Here is a 9,119-nt window from a genome sequence, read left to right as displayed (position 1 = left end):
AGTTCTAAACTTAGAGAACTTGAGTCCAAACCCCAAAACCCTTTACCATACTTACCAAAGGACATCCCACAGCGTATCCTCTGGGTAGTTGATAGGTGTGTAGTGAAAAGGTAAAAATGAAAACATGTGGTCAAAGGCAAATTTGGAAAATGATAGGTTAAATGGGTTTCTTTCCTGAAAGTCTTCTCAGAGATTTTAAATTGCTAATGAGCATTGTGAAACTGCAAGAGATGACAATAGTATATGTATGTCCCACACTTATTTGACCAGGAACTGTTTTCTTCCTGAACCAGACTCCACTCTGAGAAGCACTAACTAAACCTGCTCCCGGGTTTGCTAGGGGCCAGTAGAGAGAAGGTGCCAAGAGGGCAAAGGCATAGAACACTCTTGAATCCCTCCTGAGCTCCACAGCCTCAGCCAGCCTCTGCAGAGGCCCATCCCAGGCCTCCACTTCTGCCTGTGCAAGACAGGAAGCCATTTGCATTTGCCATGGCTCTCTCAAGCTGTGCAGCCTGCCCAGCTCTCTCTGCAGGGTGTCTTTCTTTGTGGACTTCACAAGGGAAATGTCTCCCCTGAATTAATCATTGTTCCCTTCAGTTCTGAACTCCTGTCCATCCCTTCTGTGAGGAGATTTGGCATTAAATCATTATAAGAAAAAAGGATATATTACTTTACCCAAATCTCAGAAAAAAAAATTCTTCTCAGAAAAGCCTGAATTTGAAGGCTATGATCCTCCATGGAAGGAAGCATTCGTGATTTGCTTANAGAAAAGCCTGAATTTGAAGGCTATGATCCTCCATGGAAGGAAGCATTCGTGATTTGCTTAAAGACAACAAAGACATTCCAGGTCTCTTCCCTGGAGGGTGTGGGCTTTTCTTCTAACTGCCTCACAGGCAATTACATGATCATAAGTGCTCACTCCATGAAACCCTGTTGTTCAAAGTTCAGTAAATATCTTTAAGCAGAGAGAGCAATTACAGCTAAGTGACTATTTCTTGAGTGCTTTCAGTCCCCTAACTATTCACACCAACACCTAAGACAATTAGAAGCTACCTGGGCATGTCAGTGGTCAAGCTGGAGAGCTGAATTGATAAACTTGACCACCTGTGACAGCCAGAGCCCTGGACCCCAAGGCAATGAACAATGCCATGGAAAAGTCAGAGTCCCCCAGGAGTGATGTCATTTAGCAAGCAGGTCGTGGGTTCTTAATCACAGCTGATGAGTCACCAGACTAAATCCTCTAAAATACTGTGCTCATCATGTCACTCTCCTGCTCAAAAACTTTCTACGGCTCCCACTGCCAAGAAAGCAAAGTTCAAACCTGGTGGACTGATACAGGATGTCCTCCACAATCTGCTTACAATCCGCCTTTCTGACAGCACTATACCAGAATTCCCCATGCTGGGCCTTCCTTCCCGTCCTCTCCCTCTACATGAAAAGCCCACTCCACACCTCCCTCCATTGTGAAGCCCGTCCCACTCCCATCCCAGCCCATACCTGTCATCTGAAACTCTGAAAATGCTTTTCAACAAGTTCTATTCCTACAGTTTCCTCCAACCACAAAGCCAAATAAACCATATTTGATTCTTTTTCACCTTAGGAGGGGAAATGACTCCTCTCTTCGGCTGACAACTTCCACTGGAGTTCAGTAATTCTCCTATTTTCTGGAAGATGAAATGCTCTACATCTTCCATGCCTGTGGTTTATATTTTACCAAGTGGTGTCAGTGCTGATATAGTAACTTCCCATTTTTATTGAGCAGTGCACAACNGCAGACATCTGCCATCTCTAGAAAGGCTCCCAGGTCACTTCCGCCAGGATCGTCTCCCTGACCTTCACCCAGGAAGGGCTGACCATCTCCTCACCTGAGCCCACACTCTGCCAGCATCCACCAGGGGACCTCAAACATGTCCTCTGAGTTATTTTATTTAATGTGTCTCTCTCTTGGCCACATAGACCATGAGCTCCGTGAAGAAAGACACTGTCACAGTTCTCTTCATAGTCCCTGTGCATAACCAATGCAGCACCTACTAGGTGATCAGTAAGTACTTGATTCAATGACTAACTGATCAATTAACTCATAGTCTGATGGATAAGTAGATACATCCAAACTCACTAAGATTCTTCTAAATCTGAGGCTCCAGAACAAAACATCAGCCTCCATCTTCTGCTAAAGATTTCTTATCTCTATTGTGTTCATTATAATAAGATTGGATCAGGAGCTTTACAGACCCCTCATGTCACAGGTGTAATAAATGTCAAATCCATCTTCTGCTAAAGATTTCTTATCTCTATTGTGTTCATTATAATAAGATTGGATCAGGAGTTTTACAGACCCCTCATGTCACAGGTGTAATAAATGTCAAATTTTCTATTTTATAGATGAGGAAACTGAGGCTCAGAGAGGTTAAGTCTTGTCTAGATACATAATGCTGTTTAAGGGAAGAGCTGGAAATTGAACCCAATCTTGGAGACTCCACCCAGGGCCTTTCCAACATACCACAGTGCCTCTCATCATACATGGCTACTGCAGCAGCATGAACATTTAACAGGCCTCCAGCAACAAACTGCTCCATGATACTACTGAGAACCTTAGCAAAACAAAACCTTCTATTTCAGGCATGAGAGGAATGGGGGACATAGGTGATTCCAGCAGTTTTTCTCCAAGCAGCTGTTTCCCTGTTGCGAAAATGCTCTAATCCACTCTACACTCTCAAATGAGGAAAGTTTAAACAGTATTATTGATCGATTTTAAAATTCAGCTGACAATTTTCCCTTTTGAGAATTTTCCTAAACCAAAGCTGGTTCATTAGGACTCAACAAATACAATATAATTAATTCAGGGGCTGTTGTTCCAGCAGGTGGATTAGCAGAAAAGTTTTTTTATTTTGTTTTGTTTTGTTTTCCATAAAACTAACACCACAATTTATGAGTTTGGGGAGAGATAATAAACATGTCTTTAAAATGGATTTGTTCACGCTGAAAGAACCTCTTAAACACCATAATAGAAGGCCACAGTGCCCCATAATTGCAAGGTGAATTTTGCTGCCCTTCATGATGCTCTATTATCCAATCCAAAGGGTGGAACATGACCCAGAACAGCTTTTGATCCTTGATTCTAGGGGCGCAGAGTACTGGGATCGCTTTGAGAAGGCAGGGAGAAGCCAGAACATGACGCTCACATGGCCACCCCCTGCAATCAGTGAGGAAATGGAACCTCCGCAATTGCACCTGACAGCTGACTGAGCCGGGAGAGATGGAGGTTACTAAGAACATACCACGCACCCCAGCTCCTGGTCCTTTGCAAATATGATCTCATTTAGTCTTCACGGATGCCCCATAAGACAGACATCATTAGCCCCATTCTACAGACAAGAAAATGAAGGTGAGATAAGTCGTGTTATTCGAATATATGCAGCAAGTTAATGGGAGAGTCAAGATTCGAACTTGAGCCCTTCAAGCCCCTGCTCTCTCCTCCACACCTTGCAGTGTATAACAGGATACTGTATGAGAGTAAGTACCTCTTACTTTGGCCGTTTTGGCTTTTTATTCTGATAATAATACCTGATATTATTATTATTATCCCTCCCTACCCATGATGGTTAAAGAAAGTCCCATTTAATTCCATTAGTTTTATTAAAGTTACATTTATACTTCATTGATTAAAGGGTAACCTTTGAAATGAGAGCATCATGCTTCAAGTTTCATTTTTCCTTCTTCTATGACAAAACATATACAGAAAACTATGGTACCTGAACTTGACGTTCATAGATGCCAAAGGTCTCAGGAATGATCTAGTTCCCCCTCTTTATTTCAGAGCTGGGAAAATTGAAATCAAGAAAGGCCATGTGATTTGCCCAAAGTTTCATATTTTAATAGTGGCAGGCAAAACAGCCCCAAAAGTGAAATAAATGGAGACAACAAAAAATGCCCATCAGTAGAGAATTATTCATTGTGGAATACTGATATGATAGAATAGTGTAATATAAAGAAATTAGCTAAATCTGCAACTATCAAAACAGAAAATCTCAAAGACAATGTCGAGTGAGATAAACGGGTGAAGGAAGGAGACATTAATTACTATTGCAATGCACGTAATATAATGTAACGTTATTTGTAGGCATGCACATATGACATAAAACTATAAGAACATGGACAGAAAAGCAAATTAATGATATGGTCATCTTTAAAGAAAAGAAAATGGCAAAAAGTACTGAGAAGAGGCGCCAGTGAGATTTCGATCTTATACCTGGTGTTTTATCTCTTTAAAATAAGCAAACAAGCAAAGGCAGCCAAAGATGAAAGAGAAAACTTTTAACTTGATCTAACTTCAAAGCAGATAGACTGAGTTAAAGAAGGGACACACCAATATTTGAATTAACAGTTTTCTGTTTCTTCCCTGGCAGAACTGATCTGCAACATTTAAAAATCAATACTCCAAAAATTTTTTAAATAGTAACTATTTTACTGTCATAATCAAGAAACAGGAAAAGAGATGTCAGTGGGGAGGGGGGCTAATTTGGCTAGAGTGGGGTGTGAATGTTTGGGGTGGGGAATAGGTTAATGTGGATAAGACAAGTTCTTGCTGTAGGGGAAAGCATATTCCCGAAATTATGTGGAAAAGGCAAAGATACGAGGGAGAAACCAACCAGATTCAACATGAGAGGACCAGGAGGAAATTATTAAGATGCTTCCCACAAACCAGGCCAGCTGCTTCTGAAAATCAGCAGCTCCAGGGATCAGATAAGGTGAACACATCCTTTAAAAAATGAAAATTTTTCAAGGCCCTATGAATGCAAATCAGAGGCTGTTTTGGGGGTGAGGTACCAGCTGCTTCTGAAAATCAGCAGCTCCAGGGATCAGATAAGGTGAACACATCCTTTAAAAACTGAAAATTTTTCAAGGCCCTATGAATGCAAATCAGAGGCTGTTTTGGGGGTGAGGTTAAATTACACACCAAGAGGAAAGCTATAGGGACTTAAGACTTCTATTAAGCCTGTCATGTAAAATTTCGGATTAATCTAGAGGAAAAAAGAAATCCTCTCCTAAAGAACAATTTTAGAAATAAGCAATCTTGACTCCCCAGGCACCATTTAAAACTTGGGCAAAACATGAATGCTGCGATAATCCACTGGGCTCTGGTTCCAGAAACACAGCTGGGCACAGGAAGAAATCTCTCCCTTTGAGTTTTAGAATTTTTGCCTCAAAACAGTTTGGGGCTTTGGTCTGGATTTGAGCTTGTCGAGATCTTGGTATAATAGATTGAAGTCAAAGGGCAAGATTTTTCTTTTTTTCTTCTATTCAAGTGAACAACATGAGTGAAAGGGGCCCCTGACTTTTTGAGCTTTATTTTTTATCTGGAGACAAATTTCTACAAGTTCCTATTCTGCTCTGAAGAGCACCAGCATCATCTGAGGCTTAGCTATAGCTGGGCTGCTCTGGAAGAATGATTAGTATCCACTCCAGAAGAAAAAATATTATCCTTCAAACCAATGGCTAGACACTTTATCTAAAATATTCATTTATTCCACTTTAAAGGACCCCACTTGTCTTAAAAAAGTTCCATGCTAAATCTCTCCAGCCATTTCTCCTAAAATGGCTAGTCTCATCAAGTGGAACTTTATACCCAAATAAATCAGTGGGTTCTTTCCTGAGTGGACCATGGCGACAACACAAAATCTAAATTAATTTGTGATCCATCACTTTGAGACGTCTTCATGTAATCAGATGTCAATTCAGTCCCCAAAGTCAATAAAATAAAACAGCTAGCATGTCAGTGGTCAAGCTGGAGAGCTGAATTGATAAACTTGACCACCTGTGACAGCCAGAGCCCTGGACCCCAAGGCAATGAACAATGCCATGGAAAAGTCAGAGTCCCCCAGGAGTGATGTCATTTAGCAAGCAGGTCGTGGGTTCTTAATCACAGCTGATGAGTCACCAGACTAAATCCTCTAAAATACTGTGCTCATCATGTCACTCTCCTGCTCAAAAACTTTCTACGGCTCCCACTGCCAAGAAAGCAAAGTTCAAACCTGGTGGACTGATACAGGATGTCCTCCACAATCTGCTTACAATCCGCCTTTCTGACAGCACTATACCAGAATTCCCCATGCTGGGCCTTCCTTCCCGTCCTCTCCCTCTACATGAAAAGCCCACTCCACACCTCCCTCCATTGTGAAGCCCGTCCCACTCCCATCCCAGCCCATACCTGTCATCTGAAACTCTGAAAATGCTTTTCAACAAGTTCTATTCCTACAGTTTCCTCCAACCACAAAGCCAAATAAACCATATTTGATTCTTTTTCACCTTAGGAGGGGAAATGACTCCTCTCTTCGGCTGACAACTTCCACTGGAGTTCAGTAATTCTCCTATTTTCTGGAAGATGAAATGCTCTACATCTTCCATGCCTGTGGTTTATATTTTACCAAGTGGTGTCAGTGCTGATATAGTAACTTCCCATTTTTATTGAGCAGTGCACAACGTAATTGATGACATCTGCTGAGACTGATATTTTAAGTGAAGGCTATTTTCAGCTCTGCCTGCTCGCCTCATGGCTCTGTATATAGCCAACAGCAGCTACACCTGAGGTGCAAAGTAGGGTTACTTGGCTAAGGTCCTCAATTATACCCCATGAAGTCAAGAGTTTTTCTGGGAGGACTTATTGCAGCAGACTCAGTTTTCAAGCCTGCAGAGCTAGAAAAAGGGAGAGCAGGGTGGGGTTCTGCTGGATATAGTTGCCATCAATCCTAGGAGAAAAAAATCCTTGTTTAAACTTTTTACCTAAGCAGATTTAAATGCCATGTTCTTTTTGGTGTTCCAAGTTTCTGCGTTAGCCCCAAACCAGGAGAAACTGTCATTTACATCCCCAAGTGGCAAATGATGCCTACCTTTATGTTTTCCATTCTCCAATGTGCATTAGTAAAAGTAAACATGTCTTCCCTTGGTAGAGGTTTTGTATTTTGACACATGGTACATGATATTTTTCCTCTGGGTTTCAGCATTAATTGCATATACATACTTGAAATACAATCTACCATCATTTTCAGCAGTAGGGTCTGTGCCAACAGCAGCCACATATGGAACAATGGGAACAGGTATGGGATCCACCGCAGGTCCTCGTTGTGTCTTAAATAACTCACAGGAGGATGCTGTTAGTGATTTACAGCAGCCATCGGGAGACTGGTCTATGCTTGCTGGGGTGGGGGGAAGGGCCCTCGGTGGATCAGGTTAAACCCAAGTGGTCAGTGAGGTGACTCTGAAACAGCTTCTACTTAGAAACCATGAAGAAGTTATTTAACAAATGAAATATTAGTGCCCTTGAAAGTCTCCCAGCATTAACCTTTTCTAGAAAGACAGTGTCATTTTTATGGGTTTATGTAAATTGGGGAGCGTTTCCAGGCACAGTCTGTTCCACAAATGAAAGCACTGGATTCTGCCCCACAATTCACTAGGTTAATCTGATGACCATCCTACTATTTGCCTTTTTTAAAAAAAAACAAAACCAATTATAATGATTGTCCTGATTAATTTTTAAAAATTGCTTAAATCTGTCCTAGAAGCTCAAAAAAATAGCCAATTTCTATCACCCCAGTCAATTCAGTCCCCAAAGTCAATAAAATAAAACAGCTAGCTGGCCTTTGTAGGAACATTAAATCAGCAGGCAAGGAAGGAAAAATGAGACAGCATTTCCCATGGACTATACAGCAAGAAATATTGTATACTTTACCTTGGTCAAAGGGCTTGTTGGGATTCCAGTTTCTGAAATAATCATCCTATATAAGGAAAAAATAGAAAACAAAGGTCAGATTTCAGGTAGCTTCTCACATAACTGCATAAAAACCTGCCTTTCTCCCCACCTCCCAAAACACAAAGGAAAACAATAACAACTTAGAAAGTTTTCCCAAAAAAGGCATTAATGTGCACTTTTCAAATTCTTGTCTTTCAAACTGCATGTATGAAATAAACACTGGGAATACAGTAAGAACATTTCAGGCCAATAAGGAAACAGCATTGCTTAGTTTTCCCAAAAAAGGCATTAATGTGCACTTTTCAAATTCTTGTCTTTCAAACTGCATGTAGGAAATAAACACTGGGAATACAGTAAGAACATTTCAGCCCAATAAGGAAACAGCATTGCTCTTCTTGGTTTGCGGTACAAACCCAGACACCTCCTATGTGCAAGGTGTATGTGCTATCAATTACACTGTAGGTGATGCCTTGCTGCTCTCACTTATGATTAAGCCTCTGTGTTTGTAACAGCTGATAATTCAACTGTCAACATTTCTTTTACATGAAGATATGTATCTCGTGATGCACAGTTCCAGTTTTCTAACACTCACAAAATCTAAAAACAGAGGGCCATTCAAATGTTAGAATTAACCATAGGCATACGTTTAGCTTAATGCCATTTGTTCTGAGTCTGGAAAGATGAAAAAACAAAGCCTGGCCAGTCTGCTCTATTCATAACCATGTCTTTCTTGCATGCAGCTTGCATCAAGTTATGCTCTGAAGCTAGACACTTCATTACCTTGAAACTGCAAGGGTCTAGGCCACTCACTTCTTCATAGTTATGTCAGCCTCTTCCCCACTTCTAGTAATCCTTTTCTTCCCAACAACCTCTGTCCGTTCTCTTCCCCCACCCTACCCAGCACTCATCAGCCACTCTGCTGCCTGGCACCCCCACCCTGTCAGCACAACTGAATGGTCTGCCTGTGGAAGAGGTGTCACTCGTTCCCATCATCCTCACACCATCTTTAGGATATTTGCTCCTTTTCAGTTAATATCCAATTTACTTGCTGTATATGTTTTTGGCAAGTACACTGAGTGCTGCAGACAGTTTCAGAAAGCTGTCCAAAATGAGGCCTCAATTTCACTTCTGGAAGAGTTAATTTACGTCAAAGTGCACAATTAGTTTAAATTATTGTCCATGCTGTCTCCTGCTGCAGTTTATCTCCAACACGATCTTCTGTGAATTTTATCTGTGTTGTCCCATTACCTGTCTTTATTAGATCCTTGTTGAGTTCACCTAAGCCCTTAAATAGATTTTAGGAAACTGGATTTAGAGTCAAATCAGAACATATTGCTTCTTGGCCAGTGATTCCATTTTCCAAAGCATGAAT

The 9,119-nt window shown here is 41.1% G+C and overlaps 1 long non-coding RNA gene across 1 annotated transcript in view; it reads right to left on the bottom strand.

Moving 5' to 3' along the window:
* The window catches only part of LOC103599497, a 142,758-nt gene extending 134,937 nt beyond the window's left edge, over positions 1–7,821 (bottom strand). The window contains exon 1 of the long non-coding RNA XR_551294.1: positions 7,727–7,821. This is a non-coding gene — a long non-coding RNA (uncharacterized LOC103599497). The remainder of the gene's footprint in view (positions 1–7,726) is intronic.
* Positions 7,822–9,119: the final 1,298 nt, after the last annotated feature.

The sequence above is a fragment of the Galeopterus variegatus genome, unplaced genomic scaffold, assembly GCF_000696425.1.
Source record: "Galeopterus variegatus unplaced genomic scaffold, G_variegatus-3.0.2 Scaffold2988, whole genome shotgun sequence".
Taxonomy (NCBI): Eukaryota; Metazoa; Chordata; class Mammalia; order Dermoptera; family Cynocephalidae; genus Galeopterus; species Galeopterus variegatus.
Note: the sequence above shows the minus strand (reverse complement) of the source record. Positions and strands in the feature narration are given on the sequence as shown.